A 27,822-nucleotide genomic window follows, 5' to 3' on the forward strand; every position below is an offset into this window, starting at 1 on the left:
TAACCATGGAACAAGATAGGACATTTTCAACAACCATGGGAATGCTGGACACAGGGAGAGGCCACCAAGAGTTCAGTTCCTGTAAGTGGAGTTCCACGGTGACCAGCCCCCGTTCCTCAGGCCTGTGGAGGCTCTGGAAACAGAGACAGCTGTGGAAATTTGGCCCAGATTCTGTCAGCCACAGTCTGCAGTGAGGGTGGGCAGAAAAACCTCATCCTCTAAAAGTTTTGCTGTTGATCAGTTTTGGCAATGGCTCCTGGCTTCCCACCAACATCCACCAGGATGTAAAGAGCCAGTATTTTCCTTTGTTGGTTCTGTGTTTTTCTGTGTGTACAGGTCTGGAAGATCATTGAGGGTCCAGCATGGACACTAGCCTCAGTTTTGGCCCTCTGGTCAGCAGTGGCTTCTGGTCTCTCATTAACATCTACTGGAACATAAAAGCCAGTACAGCTTTTTTTGGGGTTGGTTTTCTTTTTTGTTTTTGTGGTTTGGTGGATCCCTGGGGGACCACTGTGGGTTCTGGCTTTGGTGTTGGCCTTAACAGCAGCAATTTCTGGCTTCCCACTGGCATCTACTAAGAGACTTCAAGAGACCGTGCAACCTTTTTTTCCATTTTTTGGTTTTCTTCTTGTGTTTTCTCTCTCAATTTCTTTCCTTTTTCTCTTGGTCTGGCAGACTGAATGTGTGAAAGAACTAGATTTCTAGATAGACCATAATATAATGCTCAGTGTCCAGTTCTCAACAAAAATTTACAAAACATATAAGGAGAGAGGAAAGTATAGCCCAATTACTGGAAAATAAAATAGAATTCAACAAAAACTATCCCAGAGGAAATTCAGTCATTAGAATTACTAATCAAAGATGTTAGATCAACTTTCTTAAATAGAATAAATTGATCAAAGGAAAACATGAACAAAGAACTAAAAGAAATTAGGAAAACAATAAATGAAGAGAAGGAGATACTTTCAATAATGAGATAAAAATTATAAAGAGAAATAAAATAATTCTGGAAAAGTACAATAATTAAAATGAAAAGTTCAACAGACAGATTCAAGAGCATACTGGAGCAGGCAGGAGAAGGTATCAATGAAATTGAAGATAAGATGATTGAAATTATCCAGGCTGAGGAGCAGAAAGAATAAAGAATGAAAAGAACAAAACCTGAGAAACCAGTGGGACACAATCATACCAATATACACAATATAGGAGTTCTAGAAATGGAAGAGAGAAAGGAAACTTCCCAAATCTGATGCAAAATATGAATATACAAATCCAAGAATTTCTATGAACTCTAATCAGGATTAACTCAAAGAGACCTAACTAAGACACATTACAGTTAAATTATCAAAACCCCCAAACAAGGAGAGAATCTTGAGAACAGCAAGAGAGAAATGACATGTCACATAGGTGGAATCTTCAATAAGATTAACATCCGATGTCTTATTAGAGACTGTTGAGGCAGTGGGATGATATATTTCAAGTGCTGAAAGGAAAAAAACTCAGCCCAAAATAATATATCCTGCAAAGCAGTTCTTCAAAAGTGAGGAAGAAATGAAGATGTTTCCAGGTAAGGAAAACTGAAAAAGTTCAGTTACCTCTAGACATGCATTACATGAAATCCTAAACTGAGTCCTTCATATCGAAAGAAGGGCTAAATAGTAGCATAATGTATAAAGAAATAAGGACTTCTGGCACAGGAAACTACGTGGGTAAATACAATGCCAGTATTACTGCATTTTTTATGTGGAACTCCACATTTTACTTATTATATGGCTTAAAATTCCAATACTGAAAAATCATAAGCCCTTATTACTGGGCACAAAATATATAAAGATGTGATTTGAGATGTGTGCAATATAGTGGAGGGCCAGAGAAATATAGAAAGAGTATATGTGTAGGCTATTGAAGTGAAATTAGGATCAATACAAAGTAAAGTGAGTAGATTTAGGGTCTTAAATGTAATCCTCATGGTAATCAACAAGAAAATAACTATAATTAAAAAATATTGAAATCATACAAATGATTTTCAAGAAGGGTGCCAAGTACATGCAATAGGGAAAGAGTAATTGCTTTAGCAATTGATGTTGGGAAAATTGGATATCCATATTCAAAAGAAAGAAGTTGGACCCCTACCTCACACCATAAACGCAAAAAATAATTTAAAATAGATTAAAGACCTAAATGTAAAAGCTGAAACCATAAAGTTGTTAGAAGATAACAGAGGGGCAAATCTTCATAACCTAGGATTCAGCAGTGTTTTCTTAGATATGATATAAAAAACAAGAGCAATCAAAGAAAGAATAGGTAAATTTGACTTCACTGGAAATTGAAACTTTTGTGCATCAAAGAACATTATCTAGAAAGTGAAAAAGCCTGCAGAATGGAAGAAGGTAATTCAAATCATCTATCTGATAAGGGCCTAATATCAAGAATATACAAATAATTATTACAATACAAAGACAAAAAGACAAACAACCCAATTAAAAAATGAGCAAAGGACTCAAACTGAAATTTTCCCCAAGAAGATCTACAAATAGCCAATAGTCTTATGAAAAGATGCTCAAAATCTTAGCCATTAGGGAAATGGAAATCAAAATTACAGTGAGATACCACCACTTCACACCCAAAAGGATGGATTTATTTAAAACAAAACAAAACAAAACAGAAAATAACAAGTGTTGAAGAGGATATGGAGAAATTAGAACTCCAGTGCATCTCTGGTGGAAATGTAAAATGTTGCAGTGTGGAAAGCATTATGGTGGTTCCTTAAGAAGTTAAATAGAGAATTACCACAAAGCTTGAACATTCCACTCTTATGTATATAGCCAAGAAAGTGAAAACAGGCTTGAACAAACATGTACACCAATGTTCACGTGCACTAATTTGAATAATTTGACAATAATTCAAAATTGCCAAAATATAGAAACAAGTTCCCATCAACAAATGAATGGATAGACAAAATGTGGTACATGAAACAATGGAATATTATTTGGCCATAAAAAGAAATGAAGTTCTGTCATATGCTGTGTATTAGTTAGGGTTCTCTAGAGAAACAGAATCAACAGGGAACACTCACAAATATAAAATTTATAAAAGTGTCTCATGTGACCATGGGAACAGAGAGTCCAAAATCCACAGGGCAGGTTGTGAAGCTGACAATTCCAATGGAGGGTCTGGACCAACTACACAGGAGAGGCTCGCCAACCAAAGCAGGAAGAGCCTGTCTCTTCTGAATCCCCCTTAAAGGCTTTCAGTGATTGGATTAAGTATCACTCAATGCAGAAGACACTCCCCTGTGGCTGATTACAAATGAAATCAGCTGTGAATGCAGCTGACATGATCATGACTTAATGCTATGAAATGATCTCATCACAACAGACAAGCCAGCACTTGCCCAACCAGACAAACAGGTACCACCACTTGGCCAAGTTGACACATGAACCTGACCATGACAGTTCACCCCTTGTCAACTTGGCAGTTATACATACCACCTTAAACTATACCTAATTTCTAAATAAAAAATTAAAATACACATTTTTTCTTTCACCTAACAATACTCAACTGTAACTGGAAACACATTAAATCTCTCCAGAATAGGGTGTAAATCCTTGGGTAATATTCATTCTTAAACTTGATATCTTACAACTTAAATAGCACAACATGAACAAAACAGCATTACAGTCCTCGTTTCTGTAACTGATCATGGGGTCGAAGTTCATCTTTATCACTTACCTTCTTCCACTACCCATTCCATGTGCCCTTTACCCTCAGCAAGCACTTCAGCTGGCTGTGGTTCTTTGCCTGGTGGGGTGACCCAAACCTTCATTCCTGAAGTTTCAGAGCCATTGGTAGTTCTGCCTGGATTGGGTTGTTGCAGTTTTCCATTGATTTTAATCACAGGGCATGGTAGTACTAAAAGATGCCCTAGGGGATCTCCTATATTCCAAGAAAACTCTTCTTTACCTCCATTATGTAGCTGCAGTCCTACTTCCCCTGGATAGTCAGGGTCAATCACCCCAGACAATAATGTAATCCCTTCTTGACTTGTTGATCGAGAGGCATAAGTAACCCAAAGTGACCAGGTGGCAGTCTTAGATTCCAGTTCAATGGAATCATTGTTGTTTCTCCTGGTGGAGGCGCTCCCCATTTTGGAACCAAAACCTGTAGACCAGCAGAGCTCAGGGTTGCAGGGACAGGAAGCAAAAATTTTCCTAGTGGATTACTAGGGGTAATAATGAGTGGTACCACTCCCATTTCCACCCCTTGATTCCTGGACCCATGGATCCTGGCTATGAGAGAAACCATACAATGGATGCTGATTCAGAGCATATACACCTTCCTGGAGAACATTGTGCCAGCCTTTCAAGGTATTGCCACCTAGTTGGCACCGTAATTGAGTTTTCAAAAGGCCATTCCACCGTTCTATCAATCCAGCTGCTTCTGGATGATGGGGAACATGGTAAGACCAGAGAATTCCATGAGCATGTGCCCATTCCCACACTTCATTTGCTGTGAAGTGTGTTCCTTGATCAGAAACAATGCTATGTGGAATACCATGATGATGGATAAGGCAATCTGTAAGCCCACAGATGGTAGTTTTGGCAGAAGCATTGCATGCAGGGAAAGCAAACCTATATCCAGAGTATGTGTCTATTCCAGTTAGAACAAATCGCTGCCCCTTCCATGAAGGGAGTGGTCCAATGTAATCAACCTGCCACCACGTAGCTGGCTGGTCACCTTGGGGAATGGTGCCATATCAGGGCTGAGTGTGGGTCTCTGCTGCTGGCAGATTGGGCACTCAGCAGTGGCTATAGCCAAGTCAGCGTTGGTGAGTGGAAGTCCTTGTTGCTGAACCCATGCATAACCTCCATCCCTACCACCATGACCACTTTGTTCATAAGCCCATTGGGCAATGACAGGTGTTGCTGGGGAAAGAGGCTGACTGGTATCCACAGAACGGGTCATCTTATCCACTTGATTATTAAAACCTTCCTCTGCTGAAGCCACCCTTTGGTGTGCATTCACATGGGACACAAATATGTTCATGTTTTTAGACCTCTCAGAAAGGTCTGTCCACATACTTCTTCCCCAGACCTCTTTGTCACCAATTTTCCAATTCTGATCTTTCCAAGTCCCTGGTCATCCAGCCAAACCATTAGCAACAGCCCATGAGTCAGTATACAAACACACCTGTGGTCAGTTTTCCTTCCAAGCAAAATGAACAACCAGGTGCACTGCTCGAAGTTCTGCCCACTGGGAGGGTTTCCCCTCACCACTGTCCTTCAAGGACACCCCAGAAAGAGATTATAGTGCTGCAGCTGTCCCTTTCAGGTGGTACCTGCATATCGTGCTGAACCATCTGTAAACCAGGCCCGAGTTTTCTCTTCCTCAGTCAATTCACTGTAAGGAACTCCCCAAGAGGCCATAGCTCCGGTCTGGGAAAGAGAAGGTAATGTGGCAGGAGTGAAGACCATGGGCATTTTATGCCACTTCTTCATGTAACTTACTTGTGCCTTCAGGAGCTGCTCTGGCCCTATCTCATACACACCATTACCATTTTACAATAGAGTGCTGCAGCGCATGCCCAACTTTATGGCTTGGTGGGTCAGACAACACCCAGCTCATGATAAGCAACTCAGGTCTCATGGTAACTTGGTGGTCCATGGTTAAGCATTCAGTCTCTACTAAGGCCCAGTAGCAGGCCAAAAGCTGTTTCTCAAAAGGAGAGTAGTTATCTGCAGCAGATGGTAAGGCTTTGCTCCAATATCCTAAGGCTCTGCTTTGTGATTCTCCCATAGGAGCCTTCTAAAGACTCCAGACAGCATCTCTATTTGCCACTGACACTTCCAGCACCATTGGATCTGCTGGATCATACACCCCAAGTGGCAGAACAGCTTGTACAGCAGCCTGGACCTGTCACAGAGCCTTCTCTTGTTCAGGTTCCTACCCAAAATTAGCAGCTTTTCTGGTCACTTGATAAACGGGGTAGAGTAGCACACCCAAATGAGGAATATGTTGTCACCAAAAACCAAAGAGACCAACTAGGCATTGTGCCTCTTTTTTTTGGTCGTAGGCAGGGCCAGATGCAGCAACTTATCCTTCACCTTAGAAGGGATATCTCGACATGCCCCACACCACTGGACACCTAGAAATTTCACTGAGGTGGAAGACCCCTGTATTTTTGTTGGATTTATCTCCCATCCTCTGACATGCAAATGTCTTACCAATAAGTCTAGAGTAGTTGCTACTTCTTGCTCACTAGGCCCAATCAGCATATCATCAATATAATGGGCCAGTGTGATATCTTGTGGAAGGGAGAAATTATCAAGATTATGACATAGGGCCAGAGAGTTGATATACCCCTGAGGTAGGACAGTGAAACTGTATTGCTGACCTTGCCAGCTGAAAGCAGACTGTTTCTGGTGGTCCTTACAAATAGCTATTGAGGAAAAAGCATTTGTCAGATCAATAGCTGCTTACGAGGTACCATGGGATGTACTGATTTGCTCAAGCAATGAAATCATGTCTGGAACAGCAGCTGCAATTGGAGTTACCACCTGGTTGAGCTTACAATAATCCACTGGCATCCTCCAAGACCCATCTGTTTTCTGCACAGGCCAAATAGGTGACTTGAATGGGGATGTGGTGGAAATCACCACCCCTGCATCCTTCAAGTCCTTAAGAGTGGCAATAATCTCTGCAATCCCTCCAGGAATACGGTATTGCTTCTGATTTACTATTTTGCTCAGTAGGAGCAGTTCTAGTGGCTTCCGCTTGCCTTTCCCACCATAATAGCCCTCACTGCATGAGTTAGAGAGCCAATGTGGGGATTGTGCCAGTTGCTCAGTATGTCTATGCCAATTATACATTCTGGAACTGGGGAAATAACTACAGAATGGGTCCGGGGGTCCACTGGACCCACTGTGAGATGGACCTGAGCTACAACTACATTGATCACCTGGCCTCCATAAGCCCCCACTCTGACTAGTGGGCCAGAGTGATGTTTTGGGTCCCCTGGAATTAATGTCACTTCTGAACCAGTGTCTAATAATCCCTGAAATATCTGATCATTTCCTTTTCCCCAATGCACAGTTACCCTGGTAAAAGGCAGTTGGTCTCTTTGGGGAAGGCTTGGAGGAAGATTAACAGTATAAATTTGTGGCAGTGTAACTGGGTTCCCCCCAAAAGGGACCTTCATTCCCCTTCATTCCCTTCATTCAAGGGGCTCTGGGTCTGTAAACTGTCTCAAGTCTGGAAATTGATTAAGGGGCTGTGACTCTGTGTTTTTGTAATTCAGGGTAGACTTCTGTTCACTTGACCTAGAACTCTTTTGTTTATACAGCTTGAACAAGAATTTAGTAGACTGCCCTTCTATTGTATTTCTAGATACCCTATGATTTATTAGCCATGCCACAAATTTCTGTGAGTCATATAATTTTGATGCCTGCTTTGAGTTTGCTGTCTATTATAATAGCCACATCTATCCTGTCTTTGGCGATTAAGTGCTGCCACCTGGCTTCCTCCAACTTGGGATCCCATCATCCCCATTGTGTTTAAGGATTCCAGCTCAGTGACAGCAGTTCCTATAGTAATATCTCACATACAGAGAAGTGAAACCACAGAGCTCTTCAGGGATGATGGTGTTAGTCTCACACATTTATTTCTCACTGTTCTGGTAAAAGGTTCATCCTCCGGACATTCCTGGGGTATAAGAGTAGGCTTTGCATTATAAATCCACTCTAACATTCCAATCTCTCTAAGCCTCTGGATCCCCTCATCTACATTATACTAGGGCAGTTCTGGCATTTCAACCTCAGATAATGTCAGTCACCTTTTGATCCATGTTTCAACCAACCATCGAAACAAACTGTTAATACCTTTTCTAACCCCTTGAGCTATAACATTGAATGCAGAATCTCTGCTTAGTGGGCCCATATCAATAAATTCACCCTGACTCAGCCTTATATCCTCCCACCATTATCCCAGATCCTTAAAATCCATTGCCACATATAGTCCCCTGATTTCTGTCTTTATAAATGGAAAACTCACACAGTTCTTTTGGAGTATGATATACCTCCTCATGTGTGATACTTTGTATCTCACCTTTAGGGGCCTGTTGAAACTTTAATCTAGTTATAGGTCTGAAAGAAATGAGGGGTGGTGGGGGTGCATTAGGAAAAGAATTAAAAATATCTTCCAAGCCATTTGCTTCAGGGCCTTCATTTACAGTTTCCTCTGGTGAAACAGGATTAATCACTCTAGGGCTATCCCTTCAGGAAGAGGTTGGGTGGCCAACTCCTCAAGGCAGACTGGAGGTGGGGCAGTTATGTCCTCAGGGCAAACTATTACAAGGTTATCTAGAGAAGACTCAGCATGACCTAGGGTTTCAGCCTCACCCCCAACATCATTATCAATCCATATGTCACCATCCCATTTTTCTGGGTCCCACTCCTTTCCAGTCAATGCCTTCACTTAACGGCAAACACCATGCAAAACTGAGATTTCAGTTTACATTGTAAAGTTGCTACTCTAACAATAAGATTCTGAGTCTGATTTTCAGAGATCTCAAGTCTAAGCTACAGGAAATAAGATTTTCCTTCCGGATATTATAGAAACGTCCACATCTGTCAGACGGCATTTAAGCTTCTCATTTGAAGACTTAACCCCATCCCTTTCACTCCTTAATGCAGCCAGTGTATCTAACAACAGCCAGTGTATCTAGCAACAACCAGCCAACATCTCTGTACCTCTTATTTCCACAAAATTCTGCAAAGGTGTCAAAAACATTATCCCCCAGAGCCTGACTTTGTACAAGTGAAGCATTAGGAGAATTGAATTGTGATATTTTGACTACCTGTTTTGCCAACTCATTCCATGGATTGGAAGTGTCATTCTGATTATGGGAATCAGAGTCCTTAGTGCCTTTGAGTCCAGTCAGTATAGAAAACCATTCATAAAAACCCATTTTTAAGATTCTGTTTCTTAAGAACCACTCCTGGTACCAAGATGTATTAGTTAGGGTTCTCTAGAGAAACAATCAACAGGGAACACTCACAAATATAAAATTTATAAAAGTGTCTCACATGTCCATGGGAACACAGAGTCAAAAATCTGCAGGGCAGGCTGTATAGCCAATGATTCCAGTGGAGGGTCTGAACCAACTCCACAGGAGAGACTCGCCAACTGAAGCAGGAAGAGCCTGTGTTTTCTGAATCCTCCTTAAAAGGCTTTCAGTGATTAGATTAAGCATCACTTATTGCAGAAGACACTCCCATTGACTGATTACAAATGGAATCAGCTGTGGATGCAGCTGATATGCTCATGATTGAATTCTATGAAATGATCTCATCGTAACATACAAGCCAGCACTTGCCCAACCAGACAAAGAGGTACCACACTTGGCCAAGTGGACACATGAACCTGACCATGACATGCTGTAACATGGATGAACCTTGAAAACATTATTCTCAGTAAAGTAAGACACATAAAGATAAATATTATATCCTGTCACTTATATGAGGCAACTAGAGTTACCAAATTTGAAGAGACAGAAAGTAGATTGCATGTTACAAAGGGGATAGGAGTGAGGAATGAGGGATTTTTTGCTTGGTAGGTATAGAGTATTTGTAAACAAAAATTAATGAAAAGGTCACACTGGCTGCTGGGAGAAAAATAGGTTGTGTGGGGAATTTTCTCAAGACCCAAGGGTCGGAGCTCAGCTGTCTGACACCAGGAATTGTATGTGTGGCAACTCTATTATGAACAGCAACAAACACATATTTGCTGTCCCCTAAGGCAAGGCATGAGCTCCCCAGCTCACAAGAATTACCTCTACTTTGGACTAGGGTGGTGACAGTGGAAATGGGGAGAATTGGATGAATTATCTTACACCTGACCTGGCTCACTCACAAAAAGTGACCTGCTTTGCTGCAGTAGGAATGTATTCACCATAATTTGAATAATCCTTACTTATATTTCTAAATTCCCTTTTCTAAACTGCAAACAGTCAGAAAAGGAGGGATCCTCACTCTGTATCCTTCAGAGTAAGAGGTGCTAGAGACAAGATGGGGGAAAATCCCTTGATCATTTTATCTGTAGAGTTTATTTGTAGAGTTAATCTGATACCTAGGAATGACTTTGCTCCTAGGGGTAAGGGAGTATTCAAGTAGGGTCAAAGTGTGATTTCCATTGTCTCCTTCAGTATGATCCTCCTACTGCAGGTTTGGCTGTACTCTGTAACCTTCCTGCAGGAGTTTCCCCAATTAGTGAAATGGTGGGCCTCATAGATTACCCATTTGAGCTGTTCTTGTGAAAAAGAAAGCATGAAATGGGAAAATTATTTTCCATGTCAGTATCCACTTGCAGTCTTTCTGTGAGGGTGTGCTGGATCCACATTTAGCCAGATCCTCACATGGGGCACCATTCTTTGGGGTCTCCCCTCCTGGAAGCCCAGAATTTTCCAGAACATCAATTCCTGCTTTCTTAGTACGCAAGAGCTCAGTTCTCAGCTTACCTCTTTCCGGTCACATTTCACTATAAGCTGCGAGGAGAAACCCAGCTGCATTTTCCACATTTAATTTGGAAACCTCTTCTGCTAAATATCCAAGTTCATGGCTTTTAAAATCTGTCTTCCAGCAAAAGCCAGTAGTCAATTTTGCCAGATTAGCTGCCATTTTAAAACAAGGCTCGCCTTCCTTCCAGTCTATAACACATGCCTCATTTCTGTCTAAGACTTTATCAGAAGTGTCTTTGGAATCCACATTTCTACCAACAGTCTCTTCAAAGCATTCTAGACCTTCTCTATCAAGGTCCTCATAACTCCTCTAAAATCTCCCCCTTATCCATTGAAAAAGCTGTTCCAACATGTTTGATATTTGCAAGCCACAATAGCACCCCACTTCTGGTACCAAAATCTGTTCTAGTTTGCTAGCTCCCAGAATGCAACATACTAGAAACAGAATGGCTTTTAAAAAGGGGAATATAATACATTGCTAGTGTACAGTTCTAAGGCTGAGAAAATGTCCCAGTTAAAACAAGTCTATAGAAATGTATACTCTAAGGCATCCAGGGAAAGATACCTTAATTCAAGAAGGCTGATGAAGTTCAGAATTTCTCTCTCATCTGGAAAGGCACATGGTGAACACAGTCAGGGTTTCTCTCTCAGCTGGAAGGGCATGTGGCAAACATGGCATCATTGGCTAATTTTCTCTCCTGGCTTCTTGTTTCATGAAGCTCCCTGGGAGGCATTTTACTTCTTCATCTCCAAAGGTTGCTGGCTGGTGGACTCTGCTTCACATGGCTATGTCGTTCTGCTCTGCTCTCTCTCAGATCTTTTATTCTCCAAAATGTTTTCTCTTTCATAGGACTTCAGAAACTAATCAAGACCCACCCAAATGGATGGTGACATGCCTCCAGCTAATCCAGTTTAATGACCACTCTTAATTAAAACTCATCTTCAGTGAGATGATCTAATTACAGTTTCAAACATACAATACTGAATAGGGATTATGAGAAATGGCTGCCTTTTCAAAATGAGATTAGGATTAAAACGTGGCTTTTCTAGGGTACATACATCGTTTCAAACCAGCACAGAGGGTTTTGGCCTGCATTTCATCAATTCAACTTAATACGGTTGTTACATTTTGTTAAAGGAGCATTATATTAATTATATGAGCAAGAAGATATTGGGTGTCAGAGTTGCAATCATTTGGTCTTTGATCCAAACACAAGCTTTCTCAAATACCTTTGTTAGAAACTGGGACTTTTGTTGTACACATTGCCAGCAGCAAGAAAAAAATCAATTTCCTCCAATCCAGAGATGTTTTAATACATCTGAACTGTCTTGATTACTTGAGATTTATTTTCAAGTCTTGGCTCCATTTAAAGGTCTGGAGAGTATTCCTTGAGAGTGGTAGGAGAAACCAATCTGGCTAAATAAGGCCAACTAAAATCAGCATTTTTCCTTTTTTTTTTTTTGTTAAGTTGCTGTTTTAATTTCAGTTTTAAACTAAAAACATGTATGTATATCATAAAAGGTCCTGACAATGCAAAAGATGATCCTCTGAAAAACAAGTCTGGACCTCTGTTCCCTCAAGAAAACCCTTTTTTCCCCCCAAATAAGGTAGCATTTGCATGTTCCAGGGATTTGGCTGTAGACATAACTTTTTTAAGGCCATAATTCAGCCTACTTCAGGAGGCATGTTAAAATTTGCCAGTTTGCGATGCTTTTGTTAATTCTTCCATTGTAAACATATCAATTTTTGCCTTATATATTTTGAAGTTTTGATATTAGGTGAATACATGCTTAGAGTTAAAATAACTTCTTAGGAGAGTACAATTTTCATCATTATACAGTAATGTTTTATGCTCTAAGTTTTAGAAGTATAGTTTATTTTGTTTGACATTAATTTAGTGATGATTTGGTTAATATTTTATGCATATTTTTTCATCATTTGATTTTTAACTTTTCCATGTTATTATGTTTTAGGCATGCTTATTGTATACAATAGATAGATGGATTTTAAACAAATTAATCCTCTGACAATATTTGTCTTTACATTGGAGATTTTGTTTTATTTACTCTTTTGTGATTATGAATATTTTGTTATTTTTTCTTTTCTTTTCTTTTGTGCCTTATATTTTACCTGCTTTTTCTATTTTATTATTTTCTTGCATTCTTCTGTATTGAGTTTTATTGTTCTCACCCCCTCATTAATTTAATGTACCTTCTACTTTTACCATTTTAATTGTTCCACGGAATTTTTATCATGCTTATCTGACTTTACAAACTCAAATGTTAATCAACACTGTTCTTACAAAGAAAGTTCCAGGAACAGATGGATTTACTGGCAAATTCTATTGAACATTTAAGGAATAATTGTGTAGAACAATTCTACACAAACTCTTTCAGGAAATAGAGAAGAAGGGAACATTTCTAAACTTTTTTTATGACACAAACATTACTTGGATAGCAAAACATGCAAGAAGATTACTAGAAACAAAAGTTACAGACCTATATCACTCATAAATACAGATGCTTAAATCTTTAACAATATATTAGGAGATAAAATTCAGGAATATACGAAAAGGACTATATAGGATGACCAAGTAGGGATTATTCCAGGAATACAAGGTTGGTTTGACATGCCAAACATCAGTGTAATTCCCCCTTTATAGAATAAAGAAGAATAATCATGTTTTGCTCTCAATAAATTGAGAAAGTTGTTTGTAAAATCTCAAGACCATTCATGAGTAAAAAAAATCTTGCAAAACCAGGAATAGAAGATCACTTCTGCAATTTCATAAAGAATGTACAAAAATCTACAGTTAATATCATATTTACTGAAGAGATATTGGACAAGGAAAAGATATTAGTTAGTTTGAGAACAAGGCAAGGATGTCAATTCTTACCACCTTTATTAAATATTGATCTTGAGATCCTCTCCAGTGAAATTAGGTAAAGAAAAATGAATAAATAGCTTACAGATTGGAAAAGAAGAAGTAATAAATAATTAAATTCTGATGCATGGATATTTATGTAGAAAATCATAAGAAATTACAAATAAACTATGAGAATGAATAAATTAATTTAACAGTGCCTTAAGATACAAGGTCAACATGTAAAATCAATTGTAATTGCATACAAAACCAACAAATAGTTGGAAAATGAAATTTTAGAATACAATATCCAATGGTATTGAGAACATAAGATACTTAGAATAAATTTAATAAAAACGTTCAAGACCTCTGTACTGAAAAATATAAAACTTTGCCAAGAGAAGTTTGAAGACTACCTGAACAAATGGAGAGAGATACCATGTTCATAGACTGGAAAATTCAATGTTGTTCTTCTAGTTTGTACCAGAAACAAAATGGCTTTTAAAAAGGGGAATTTAATAAGTTGCTAGTTTACAGTTCTAAGGCCGAGAAAATGTCCCAATTAAAACAAGTCTATAGAAATGTCCAATCTAAGGCATCCAGAGAAAGATACCTTGGTTCAAGAAGGCTAATGAAGTTCAAGGTTTCTCTCTCAAGTGAGAAGACACATGCAAACATAGTCAGGGCTTCTCCCTCAGCTGGAAGGGCACATGGCAAACACAGCATCATCTGCTAGCTTTCTCTCCTGGCTTCTGGTTTCATGAAGCTCCCCGGGAGGCGTTTTCCTTCTTCATCTCCAAAGGTCGCTGACTGGTGAACTCTGCTTCATGGCACTGCAGCATCCTCTGCTCTCTCTGAATCTCCCTCATTCTCCAAATGTTTCCTCTCTTATAGGACTCCAGAAACTTATTAAGACCCACCCAAATGGGTTGAGACATGTCATCACCTAATCCAGTTTAACAACCATTCTTGATTAAATCACATCTCCAGGGAGAAGATCTAATTACAGATTCAATCATATAGTATTGAGTAAGGATTATTCTGCTTTTGCAAAATGGGATTTAGATTAAAACATGGCTTTTCTAGGGGATATACCTCCTTTCAAACCAGCACAGTTGTTAAACTGCTAAATCTCCCCAATTTGCAATCCTAACCCAAAATTGCAGCAGTCCTTTTTTTTTGTAGAAGTTCTCAAGCTGATTGTAAAATTTATGTGGAAATGTGAAGACCTAGAACAGCCAAAACATTTTTGAAAAATAGCTATTTGGAGGACTTACACTACCTGGTTTTAAGACTTATGTAAAGGTGCATAATCACTGTAGTTTGGTATTGGTGTAAAGAGAAACAAATAGATTACTGCAACAGAGAGAAAGTCTAAAAATATGCCCACAAATATACCATTAATTGATTTTCAGCAATGGCACCAATACAATTTAATAGGGAGAGGAAAATATTTTCAATGGTTGATCCTGGAAACCAAATAACCATATGGAAAAAATGAACCTTACCCCTTCCTCACACCATGCATAAAACTTACTTGAGATAGACCATAGACCTAGATGTGAAAGTTAAACTAAAAATCTAAATGGTCTTTAGATTTTGCTTCCAGAAGAAAATACAGGAGAGTAGCTTCATGATTTTGTAGCAAGCAAACATTTCCTAGAGAGGAAAACAAAGGCTTTAACTACAAAGAAATGATACATTGGATTTTGCCAGTATTAGAAAAAACTCATTAAGAGATATCATTAAGAAAATGAAAGATAAAGACACAGACTGGCTAAAAATATTAGCAATTCATCTATCTGATAAAGTACTTGTTTCTTGAAATGAAACTTCTATAATTCAATATAAACTGAAAACACCTCAATTAAAATGGGCAAAAACTTTAACATGCACTTCGCAAAATATTTATATAAATGGGTGTAATGGTAAGGTTCATGTGTCACCTTGATCAGGTGATGGTGCCCAGTTGTCTGGTCAAGTAAGCACTGGCATATCTTGCTGTGAGGACATTTCAGAGACTTAAATCATGAGTATGTAGGTTGCATCCATGGCTGATTACATCTGCAGTCAGCTAAGGGGAGTGTCTTCTGCAATGAGTGATGCTTAATCTAATCACCTGGGGTTTTAAAGGAGAATTCAGAAGAGAGAATCTCTCTATATTTCAGCTAGCAAGCCTTTCCTGGAAAGTTCATTGAGGACCTTCATTCGAACTACCAGTCACAGACTGCCCTACAGATTTTGGACTCTTACATTCCCATGATTGTGTGAGAGTTTTACAAATCTCATATTTACAGATATCTCCTGTTGTTTCTATTTCTCTAGAGAACACTGACCAATATAGCTTGGTATTGGGAGTGGTTATTGAGAAACAGAATCTTAAAAATGGGCTTTTAAAATTGGTTTTCTACTCTAATTAGATTCAAAGGCACTGATAACTCTATTTCCAATAATCAAGACAGCACTGATAGTCCATGGGGTGAGTTGGCAAGAAAGATACACAAAATATCCCTATTTGATTCTGCTAATTGTATGCTTATATGAGTCAAAGCTCTGTGTGAGAGTGTTTTTGATTTTGACAGTGTCTTGTGGAGTTAAGAGGTATAACGATGTTGGCTGGTTGTTCCTAGATATGCTCGATACAGTCATAAAAGAAAGGGATGCACTAAAAGCTTCAAATTTGTGGCTTAAGCACTGTATGAAAAATTCTCTGAATTACCTGAAGGAAAATCTTATTTCCTGTAGCAGCAGACTCGAGATCTCTGAAACTCTGACCCAGAGTCTCATTGTTAAAGTAGCAGATTGTGAAATCTCAACCTTGCAGAGTGTCTTCTGTTTAAGTGAGGGCATTGATTGGAAAGGAGTAGGACCCTGAAAATTGGAATGGAGACATATGGATTGATAATGACATTGAAACCCTAGATTCTGCTGAGTCTTTTATAGATAAACCTGTACTGGCTTGCCCTGAGGATATAGTTGCCCCACCTCTAGCTTGCCCTGAAGAAAGAATTACCCGAGGTCCAGTCTGCCTTAAAGAAATGGCTTCCTGTTCACTAGTCTGCCCTGAGGAGTCTGCAGTCCAACCTCTACCATCGACCTGAAGAAAGTAAGCATTTAGTCTCTGGGAGACATGTAACTACCTCCTCTGGGGAAATAGCTTTTGCTCCTCTGTCTGGAACAGCTAATCCTATTTCACCAGATGAAGCTACAAAGGAATGCCCTGAGGTAACTGTATTGAAAGAAATTTCTGATTCTTTTAATGACCCACCCCCATGCCCCTCTTTTCTTCCAGACCTATAACAAGACTAAAGTCCCAACACGCCCCAAAGGGTGAGGTACAAAATGTCACCCATGAGGAGGTATACTATACTCCAAAAGAACTGCATGAGTTTTCCAATTTATATAGCACAAAATCAGGGGAATATGTGGGAATGGATATTAATGGTGGAAGGAATATGAAGCTGGGTCAGGCTGAATTTATGGATATGAGCCTACTAAGTAGAGAGTCTGCATTTGATGTTGTAGCTCAAGGGGTTAGAAAATGCATTGTTTGTTTGGGTGGTTTGCTGAAACATGGATCAAAAGTTGGCTGACATTACCTGAGGTTGAAATGCTGAACTGCCCTGGTATAATATAGGTAAGAGGATTCAAAGGCTTAGGGAGATTGGAATGTTAGAGTGGATTTATCATGGAAAGCCTGTTCACACACCCCAGGAATGTCTGGAGGACACATTTTACCGGCACTGCGAGAAATAAATTTGTGAGACTAGCTCCAGCATCACTGAAGAGTTCTTTAATTTCCCTTCTTTGTTGGTCAGATATTACTGTGGAAACTATTGTCATTGAGATGGAATCCTTAAACACAAGGGGGAATATCAGATCCTGAATTGGCAAAAGCCAGGTGGTGGCACTTTATCACCAAAGACAAGGTAGGTGTGGCCACCATAATGGAAGCAAACTCAAAGCAGGAGTCCAAATACTCTGACTCACAGGGACCTATGATGTTGTCTAGTAGATCATGGGATACCTGGAAGTATAATAGATGTAGAAAGTCTACTGCATTCTTGTTTGAGCTGTATAAGTAGAAGACTTCTAGGTCAAGTGAACAGAAGTCAAACTTGAATTACAAAAACAAGGGGTCATGGCCCCTTAATCAGTTTCCAAGCTTGAGAAAGTTTACAGACCCAGAGCCCCTTAATGAGGGCAAGGACAGGTCCCTTTGTGAAAGGACCCTGTTACACTACCACAAATTTATACTGTTACTCTTCCTCCAAGCCTTCCCCAAGTAGACCTACAGCCTTTTACCAGGGTAACTGTGCATTAGGGAAAAGGAAATGATCAGATATTTCAGGATATATCTGGTTCAGAATATATCCCTGAACTGGTTCAGAAGTGACATTAATTTCAGGGGACCCAAAATGTCACTCTAGTCTACCAGTCAGAGTTGGAGCTTATGGAGGTCAGGTGATGGAATTTTAGCTCAGATCTGTCTCATAGTGGGTCCAGTGGGTCCCCGGGCCCATCTTCTAATTATATCCCCAGTTCCAGAATGCATAATTGGCATAGACATACTGAGCAACTGGCAGAATCCCCACATTGGCTCTCTGACTTGTAGAGTGAGGACTATTATGGTAGGAAAGACCAAATGGTAGACACTAGTAACTTCCCCTGTCTAGCAAAATAGTGAATCAGAAGCTATACCAGATTTCTGAGGGATTTCAGATATTAGTGCCACTCTTACAGACTTGAAGGATGCAGGGGGTGGTGATTCCCACCACATCTCCATTCAGCTTTCCTATTTGGCTTATCAAAAAACAGATAAGTCTTGGAGGATTGTAGCAAGCAGGCTTTGGAGCAGGCAGGCCTCTGCCTCCCTTCTTCTTCTGATTCAGCTGCCTACTCTGTGGAAAATCCCCAACCCCCCAACCCCTAGCCTTCAGGAACAGGTGAAACTGCAAGTAGGCAAGATAAGACATTCCTGGGATGGAGACCCCTCCCTTTTGGCTCATATGCTTCTGTAACCCAGTTTTGTGCCCTTCTTAACTTAATCCAGCCAATCATTTACCTTGTCTTTAACATGTCATCCTGTCTATAAAAACTGATGTGAACCTTTTGTTTGGGGCTCAGTCTTTCAGAGACTACTCAGCTGAGCCCTATGGCCATAGAATATAAAACCTACTTCTTGAAACTTTGGAGCCTCAGCCCGGTTTGTTCTATTTTTGTATAGCATTCCAGGAGGCTTAAAGCCTTGCACCTTTTTCCACGTAACAGAATGACAATGGATTATCATAAACTCAACCAGGTGGTGACTCCAGCTGCTGTTCTGGATGTGGTATCATTGCTTGAGCAAATCAACACATCCTCTGGTGCCTGGTATGTAGCTATTGATCTAGCAAATATTTTTTCCCCAATAACTGTTATTTAGGACCACCAGAAACAGTTGCTTTCAGCTGGCAATGTCAGCAATATACTTTCACTGTCCTACTTCAGGGGTATATCAGTTCTCCAGCCCTATGTCATAATCTTGTCCACAGGGAACTTGATCATTTCTTCCTCCCACAAGACATCACACTGGTCCGTTATATTGATGATATCATGTTGTTTGGACCTAGTGAGCAAGAAGTAACAACCACTCTGGACTTATTGGTAAGTCCATGTCAGAGGATGGGAGATAAATCCAACAAAAATACAGGGGCTTCCCACCTGAGTGAAATTTCTAGGTGTCCAGTGGTGTGAGGCATGTCAAGATATCCCTTCTAAGGTGAAGAATAAGCTGTTGCATCTTGCCCCTCCTATGACCAAAAAAGAGGCACAACATCTAGTTGGTCTCTTTGGATTTTGGAGATAATGTATTCCCCATTTGGGTATGCTACTCCAGCCCATTTACCAAGTGACCAGAAAAGCAGGTAGTTTTGAGTGGTGAACTGAAAAAGAAGAGGCTCTGCAACAGGTCCAGGCTGATGTACAAGCTGCACTGGCACTTGGACCACATAATCCAGCAGATCCAGTAGTGTTGGAAATGTCAGTGGCAAATAAAGATGCTGTCTGGAGTCTTTTACAGGCCCCTGTAGAAAAACCACAATGCAGGCCCTTGAAATTTGGGTGTAAGCCTTGTCGTTCTCTGTAGATAACTATTCTCCTTTGGAGAAACAGTTTTTGGCCTGCTAGTAGGCCTTGGTAGAAACTGAACACTTAACCATGGTTCTAGTTTGCTGGTTGCTGGAATGCAATATGCCAGAAACAGAATGGCCTTTAAAATGGGGAATTTAATAAGTTGCAAGTTTACAGCTCTAATGCTGTGAAATTGTCCAAATTAAAGCAAGTCCATAGAAATGTCCAAAATAAGGCATCAACAGGAGGTTACCTTCACTCAAAAAAGGCCTATGGAATTTAGAGTTTTTCTCTTAACTGGAAAGGCACATGATGAATGTGGTGACATCTAGCAGCTTTCTCTCCAGGCCTCTTGCTTCATGAAGCTCCCCTGGGGGTTGTTCTTCTTCATCTCCAAAGGTCACTGGATGGCGGACTCTGTAGTTCTCTTGTTATTTTGAAGCTTTCCCCAAAATGCTTCCTCTTTTAAAGGATTCCAGTAAACTAATCAAGACCCATGTGGAGTGGGTGGAGTCACATCTCTCTCTATTAAAAAGTTAACACCCATAGTTGGGTGAGTCACATCTTGCCCATGGCCCCTACATCTTGATTAGAGATAACCTAATCAAGATTCAACATACGGTGAGGAATAGGGTTTAAAAGAAGTGGTCACTCTCACAAGATTGGATTAGGGTTAAGGCATGGCTTTTCTAGGATACATAAATCCTTTCAAACCAGCACACCATGGGACACCAAATTGCCATGAAAACTGAGTTGCCTATGATGATTTGGGTGTTGTCTGACCCACCAAGCCATAAAGTTGGGCATGCAAAGCAGCACTCCATTACAAAATGGAAATGGTATATACAAGATAGGTATATATCCATATAGAGCAGGTCTTGAATGCACACCTATATATACCTATATAGAGCAAATCTTGAATGCACAAGTAAGTTACATGAGGAAGTGGCCAAAATGCCCATAGCTCACTAACTCCTGTCACATTACTTTCTCTTTCCCAGACCAGAGCTATGGCTTCTTGGGGAGTTCCTTACAGTCACTTGCCTGAGAAAGAGAAAACTTGGGCCTGGCTTACATATGGTTCTGCATGATACACAGGCACCACCAAAAAACGGACAGCTACAGCATTGCAGCCCCTTTCCAGGAAGCCCCTGAAAAACAGTAGTGAGGGTAGATCCTCCCCGTGGGTAGAACTTCAATCAGTGTACTTGGTTGTTCATTTTGCTTGGAAAGAGATGTGGCAGGAGGTGCATTTGCATACTAAGTCATAGACTGTTGCTAATGGTTTGACTGGATGGTCAGGGACTCAGAAGGAGCGTGACTGGAAGATTGGTGAGGAAGATGTCTGGGAAAGTGGTATGTGGATAGACCTTTCTGAGTGGGTAATGAACTTGAAGGTATTTGGGTCCCATGTGAATGTGCACCAGAGGGTGACTTCAGCAGAGGAATGTTTTAATAATCGAGTAGATAAGATAACCCATTCTGTGAATACCAGTCAGCTTCTTTCCCCAGGAACTCCTGTCATTGCCTAGTAAATTAATGAACAAAGTGGTCACGATGGTATGGATGAATGTTATGCATGGGCTCAGCAACGTGGACTTCCAATCCACCAAGGTTGACCTGGCTACAGCCACTGCTCGGTCCCCAACTGCCAGCACCAGAGACCCACACTCAGATCCCAATATGGCACCATTTCCTGAGGTGATCAGTCTACTTCCTGGTGGCAGGTTGATCTCATTGGATCACTTCCATCACGGAAAGGGCAGTGATTTGTTTTCACTGGAATAGACACATATTTTGGATATGGGTTTGCCTTCCCTGCATGCAATGTTTCTGCCAAATCTACCATCAGTGGACTTACAGAATATCTTATCCACCATTATGGTATCCCAACAGCATTGCTTCTGATCAAGGAACCCACTTCACAGCAAATGTAGTGTGGGAATGGGCATATGGTCATGGAATTCTCTGGTCTTACAATGTTCCCCATCATTCTGAAGCAGCTGAATTGATAGAATGGTGGAATGGCCTTTTGAAGACCCAATTATGGTGCCAACTAGGTGGCAATTCCTTGCAGGGCTGGCACATTGTTCTACAGGAGTCTGTATATGGTCTGACTCCCAGCATCCAATCTGTGGTGTTGTTTTTCCCATAACCAGGATTCATGGGTTCAGTGATCAAGGGGTAGAAATGGGAGTGGTACAACTCACTATTACCCCTAGTGATCCACTAGGAAAGTTTTTGTTTCTTGTCCCTGCAACCTTGAGCTCTGCTGATCTACAGGTGTTAGTTCCAGAAGGACAAATGCTTCCACCAGGAGACACTAATGATTCCATTGAACTGGAAGCTAATACTGCCATCTGGTCACTTTGGGCTACTTATGCTTCTGCATCAACAGGCAAAAAAAAGGATTATATTATTGGCTGGGGTGATTGGCCCTGACTATCAAGGGAAAATAAGACTGCAGTTATACAATGGAGGTAAAGAAGAGTTTTCTTGGAATACAGGAGATCCCCTAGGGCATCTCTTGGTACTACCATGCCCTGTGATTAAATTCAATGGAAAACTGCAGCAACATAGTCCAGGCAGTACTACAATGACTCAAAAACTTTAGCAATAAGGTTTGTGTCACCCCACCAGGCAAAGAACCATGGTCAGCTGAGGTACTTCTTGAGGGTAAAGGGAACATGAGAATGAGTAGTAGAATCAGGAAGTTATAACTAAGACCTGTGACCATGTGACCAGTTACAGAAGCTAAGACTGTAACGGTATGAATATTTCTTCTTTGCTTTGAAATGAATATCCATGTATTTGTACATAAAGCAAATGTTTTGTTTTCTTCTCTTTTTTATCCCCTTTAGCATATTACATAAGTTGTATTGTTCATGTTATAATATTTAGGTTGCTGGATATCAAGTTTAATAGTGAATATTACCAAGGACTTGCACCCTATTCTGGAGAGATTTAGTACATTTCTGGTTGTATGCAGGACAGTTGAGTATTGTTAGGTGAGAAAAAATGTATCTGTTATTGTTTTCTATTTAGAGTTAAGTATGGTTTGAGATTATATGTATAGCTGCCAAGTTAACAAGGGGTGAATTGTAATGGTCAAGTTCATGTGTCAACTTGGCCAGGTGATGGTGCCCGGTGCTGTACAAGCAAGCACTGACCTATCTGTTGCTGTGAGGACATTTCATGGACTTAAATCATGAGCACATTGGTTGCATCCAGGGCTGATTACATCTGCAGTCAGCTAAGGGGAGTGTCTTCTGCAATGAGTGATGCTTAATCTAATCACCCAAGGCTTTGAAGGAGAATTCAGAAGAGAGAATCTCCTTTCTGTTTCAGCCAGCCAACCTCTCCTGGAGAGTTCTTTGAGAACCTTCATTGGAGCTCCCAGCTTGCAGACTTCCCTAGAGATTTTAGACTCCTATGTCCCTACAGTTGCTTGAGAAACTTTTATAAATCTTGTATTTACAAATATCTCCTGTTGGTTCTGTTTCTCTAGGGAACCCTGACTAATACAATGATGTGCTAGTTTGAAAGAACTTATGTACCCTAGAAAATCCATGTTTTAATCTTAGTCAATCTTGTGGGAGCAACTGTTTCTTTTAATCTCCAATCAATAATGTAGGTTGAAAATTTGATTAGGTTATGTCCACAAAGATGTGACTCACCCATTTGTGGGTATTAACCTTTCATTAGTGAGAGATGTGACTCCACCCATTCCAGGTGAGTCTTGATTACTTTACTGGAAACCTTTAAAAGAAGAAGCATTTTGGAAAAGGCTTGAGATTCTGAGAATGACCACAGAGCCACAAGAGAGAACAATGAGATAGCCATGAGAAACACAGAGCCCATGCAGCAAGAAACCTTTGGAGATGAAGAAGGAATACATCCCTGGGGAGCTTCCTGAAACAAGAAGCCTGGAGAGAAAGCTAGTGGACATTGCCATGTTTACCGTTTGCCCTTCCAATTGAAAGAGGAACCATGAATGTTATTGGCTTTCTGGAGCCAAGGTATCTTTCCTTGAATGCCTTAGATTGGATATTTCTATAGCCTTGTATAATTTGGACATTTTCAGTCTTAGAACTGTAAACTAGCAACTTATTAAATCCCCCTTTTTAAAAGTCATTCTGTTACTGATATATTGCATTCTGGCAGCTAGCAAACTAGAACAAATGGGTAATAAACACATGAAAAAAATGATCAATATCATTAGTTCTCAGGCTAATGCAAATTAAAGCATAGTGAAAACCACTTCGTAAACACTAAGATGACTAAAATTAAAATGATTAACAGTACCAAGTGTTGGTGAGGACATGAAGCAAATAAAACTTATATATTGATGGTGGAAATATAAAATGATACTTTTACTTTAGAAAACTGTCTAAAAATTTCTTATAACATTAAATATATCCCTTTCGTATATTTCAGCACATTCAATCCTGGTTATTTTCTCAAAAGAAATAAAAACATATCCTCAAAGTGAGTCACATATGAATATTTATAGCAGATTTATTTATAATAGCACCAAATTAGAAACACCCCAATGACTAACAAGAGATTAAAGAGATTTTTCTGTATCCTGTAATGAAGCATGATTGAAATAAAAAAATGTGAGCTGCTGATATATAAAATAGCATTGATGAATCTCAAAATTGATAGAAGCTAGATACAAACTTTTATGTGAAGTTTTAGAACACGAAAATCTTATCTATGGCAATAGAAATGGAATGGTGGTTGCCTCTAAGACAGGGTGATGGGGAGTTGTTGACTAGATAGAGGCCAAAGGGAACTTTCTGGGGTGATAAAAATATTGCATATCTTTTTTTTTTAATTGTTACCTTTTATTATTTTACAATATATTTAAAAAACTGTCTTTACATTAGCCTTAACTCTCTATAAGACTTGCAATAAAAGAACACTTAGAGTTAGAACACACAAATACCAAATTATAATACCTACTTGTACTGAGCCATTATTACCAAAGGGATGTAGTTTTTAAAATAAGCAGATGTGTGGCAATGCAAAATAAAATACAAACTTGTTAGAATAGAAAACTTTGCACTAATGGCGATAGAAAGGAGGTGGTTTTGTTTTCTTTTTTCAACACATCTGGTTCCGACAGCAAGTTTTTATTATGCATTTAAAACAATATGTGCTCATGAAAGCTTATATTTTTCAGTTTGTGCATGTCACCTGAATCAGAGCCTAGGCACATGAAAAAAATATAAACAAACACCTGATCTGCAAGTATGCTTCTCAATCAATATCCCTCCTAGAAGCTCACAATATTCGTGAACTCAAAATTGTCATTGGTGATAGTATTTTTACAATATTTTTTCCCCAATACACTGAATGCTTTTTAATTTCATCTAAAAGAAAAGCAATGGAAATACAAAGAAACCCTTAATGGTTCAATTTTCACTTCACATTCTCCAATAGCAGCTCTACAGGTTGATGAAAAAGAATTTCAATTTCTTTCTTTTAGTTTTTAATTATACTAGCATTCAAATTTACCGGGACTTCAAAAAAAAAAATTAGTGCCAAATATTTCAGAAATTTAATAAAACATTCATGAAATTAACTCATCTACCAAAAATATTTATTTGTTTGTTTATTTATTTATCTTGCCTTCACTGAAGTTCTTTTTTTCTGACTGTACATGAAAAACAAGATTAAGTGACTGATGTTGGCTTTATTTCTTTATAAGCAATAACCAGGGTCTTCTTCATGCAATGCCACTGCAGCATTTTAATAATAAATTCAGAAAAGGCATATGAGGAATCATACACTGAATAAATAGGCTTCTGCCAGGCAAATAACGTTTTGAGGTTAGACTCTACCAAAGTGGTACTACGGCATTAAAGGCATTCAATTTGTTTTTCTTTTTCAAGTTTCTCAGTTCTTTACTTCTATTATTTCTTCTATCAGAGAATAGTATGTAATCACAAAGTAAGGCCTAAAGATCACTTATAGCGGCATGCAATATAATGAGGGATATAATTCTCAAAAGCCCATATAAACCAAACTGGAATGGCAGTCAACTAGAACCAGATTTGGTCACATTCAAATAAAGTGTCTCAAAAGCACTTTCCTGATATAGTTGTTACCTTCTAAACTGATTTTGTGTTACTCTTATTAAAATAATAAATCAGATTGCAAAGCTTTTGTTTAGTTGTATTTTAGGGTATTACTATGCTCAAATGAATATACTTTAATTTACAAAATGTCACTAACAATGTCTTTTCCATAAACACGGTTGGCAAAATAAAAAAGGCACAAAAGGAGGGTCATGAGAAATGTTTTCTTTTGACTTTCAATGAAGACTACCAAACCTTTCATGAAACAGAAGAAAAAAGTTCAGTAGTCCATGCACAATTTGAGCTGAAAATAAATTCCTTCAGAAAGTTCCTGAGGCTTAAAAAAATGAGTTTCCTAATCACATGCTTCATGTAAAATAAAATGTAAAGCTGCACATACGTGCTTGGTTTTAACAGTGGGCCCACATGGGAAAAAAAGCAAAAGTGAGGCAACAAAACAAAGGAAAACAAAACCAAAAACACCTTTATAAACAAACAATTCCACTTGCAGTTTCTGTCATTTTTACCACTTAGTGGGGTAAAATGTCCAATAAAATGTAAAATGCAGCATACACAATTATGTAATCAGAAAACTTCATGATAACTTATTGCAAATTGTGCTTGACAGTTCACCACAACATTAGAAAATTGGCCCCTTGTTGGTTCACACAGTCCTTGAGCTCCCAATTTAAATCACCAGTAAAATGATCTGGACAAAAAGTTTGCAGCTGTGCTCAACCAGTTAGCTCTACCTCGTGGGTGTGAGCTGACCTGGGACACTGCTTTATCTTGTACCTTTGTGGGATTCAAATCCTCAAGCCGGGTATTTTGTTTTACTTCCACAGGACTAATCCTGGAATGGGACCAGCATCTCTTCTCCACTCTTACTTTTCACAACTTGTTGTGCTCTCATAACCTTTGTTGATGCTATTGCTCATGTCAAAGTCTCTACTTTCAAACCTGAATGGATTCGCACCACATCGCCAAACAGGCATTTGAAAAGTAAAGCTTAAAACTCCTTTAATTTTATCAAGACCTCTTCACATAAATTTCTCCAAGATGTATCATCAAGACCATTTATATGCAAAACCACTGTTTTGGCATGTTTGTTTGTAGTTCCCAGAAAAAACTGAGCTTTCCTTCGACATGAATTCATTTCACTGAAACTATTACCATCTGCCATATTGGAAGACTGAAGAATGTCATTTCAGAAGCTAGCAGTTTTGTTTCTCCTGGTGTTGTAGTCTTCTGTATAACATTTTGCAAACAACATCATACCCAGTTCTCCTTTAATTTTTTCTCTGTTAGCATGGCATTCTGCCAAATATTGAAGAGTGAGCAAAGCTGAATGGAGAACAGTGGGGTTGGGATGGTCCATAAATAAAATAAGGCCAGGTAGACATCCCTGATCCTGAACAATGGCTCTTCTGTTTAATGGGTCTGCTGCTAGATCCAGAAGCTGTTAACTGCTGATAGAGCATTAGGTTCTTCATTCATGGTAGAGGAGGAAGAATTCATCTTCTATGCCATATGCTTGAACAAAATCTTCTTAAATTCACTTCAGATCCTTAGGAATCCAGAGTCTGGTGCCTCATCAGTCTCATATCAATGGACGAGGTAGAGGAACCCAGACATGTGGGGCAGGATTCTTGGCTCACGGTTGCGGCCTGGGAGAACGCAAACAACCCGACTAAGCCAAAGAGCCAAGTTGTGAAGGAGTGGCAGGGAAAGGGGCTGTGAACCCTGTCACTCAATACTGTGTATCTTGATTGGTGTGATCATTCCATGGGTGCATAAATTTGTCAAAATCCATCAACTTATACACTTTAAAATCTGTGCATTTAGTTGTATAAAATTTATATAATAAAAATATTAATGTGAAAAGTTAACATTTTCTCATACTCCTTGATAATATAAGGTTTCTAAAAATATTTACCTCTAGTTACCGACTTTCTGACTTTTACACCATCTGTGTTTTTGTTTTATTTAAAAAAAATTCATTCTTGTAAATTAGTTACTATTATCATTGGTATTTGTAATATTTGTTTGGACTTAGATACAATATTAGTAGAGTAAGGATTAACTGAAAAATAGACTCAGTAATACAATGACTTAAATAACAAAGGCATTTACTTACCTCTAATGTAACAATCCAGACATAATTAAGTGGTCCAGGCTGCAAGGGCAGCATTGCTCTCTGAGGTCATGGAGTGATTCAGGTCTTCTACATTTTGCTCTTAGAAAGGGG

At 39.3% G+C, this 27,822-nt stretch overlaps 1 protein-coding gene and 1 pseudogene across 12 annotated transcripts in view; one reads left to right on the forward strand and one right to left on the reverse strand.

Annotated features, from left to right (window-relative positions):
• Nucleotides 1–27,822, forward strand: part of C7H12orf54 (chromosome 7 C12orf54 homolog) — a 370,404-nt gene that overhangs the window by 86,325 nt on the left and 256,257 nt on the right. The gene's annotated exons all lie outside the window — the stretch shown is intronic.
• On the reverse strand, nucleotides 26,234–27,092 carry LOC143689926 (armadillo repeat-containing protein 1 pseudogene; annotated as a pseudogene).

This window comes from Tamandua tetradactyla, chromosome 7 (genome assembly GCF_023851605.1).
Source record: "Tamandua tetradactyla isolate mTamTet1 chromosome 7, mTamTet1.pri, whole genome shotgun sequence".
Lineage (NCBI taxonomy): Eukaryota > Metazoa > Chordata > Mammalia > Pilosa > Myrmecophagidae > Tamandua > Tamandua tetradactyla.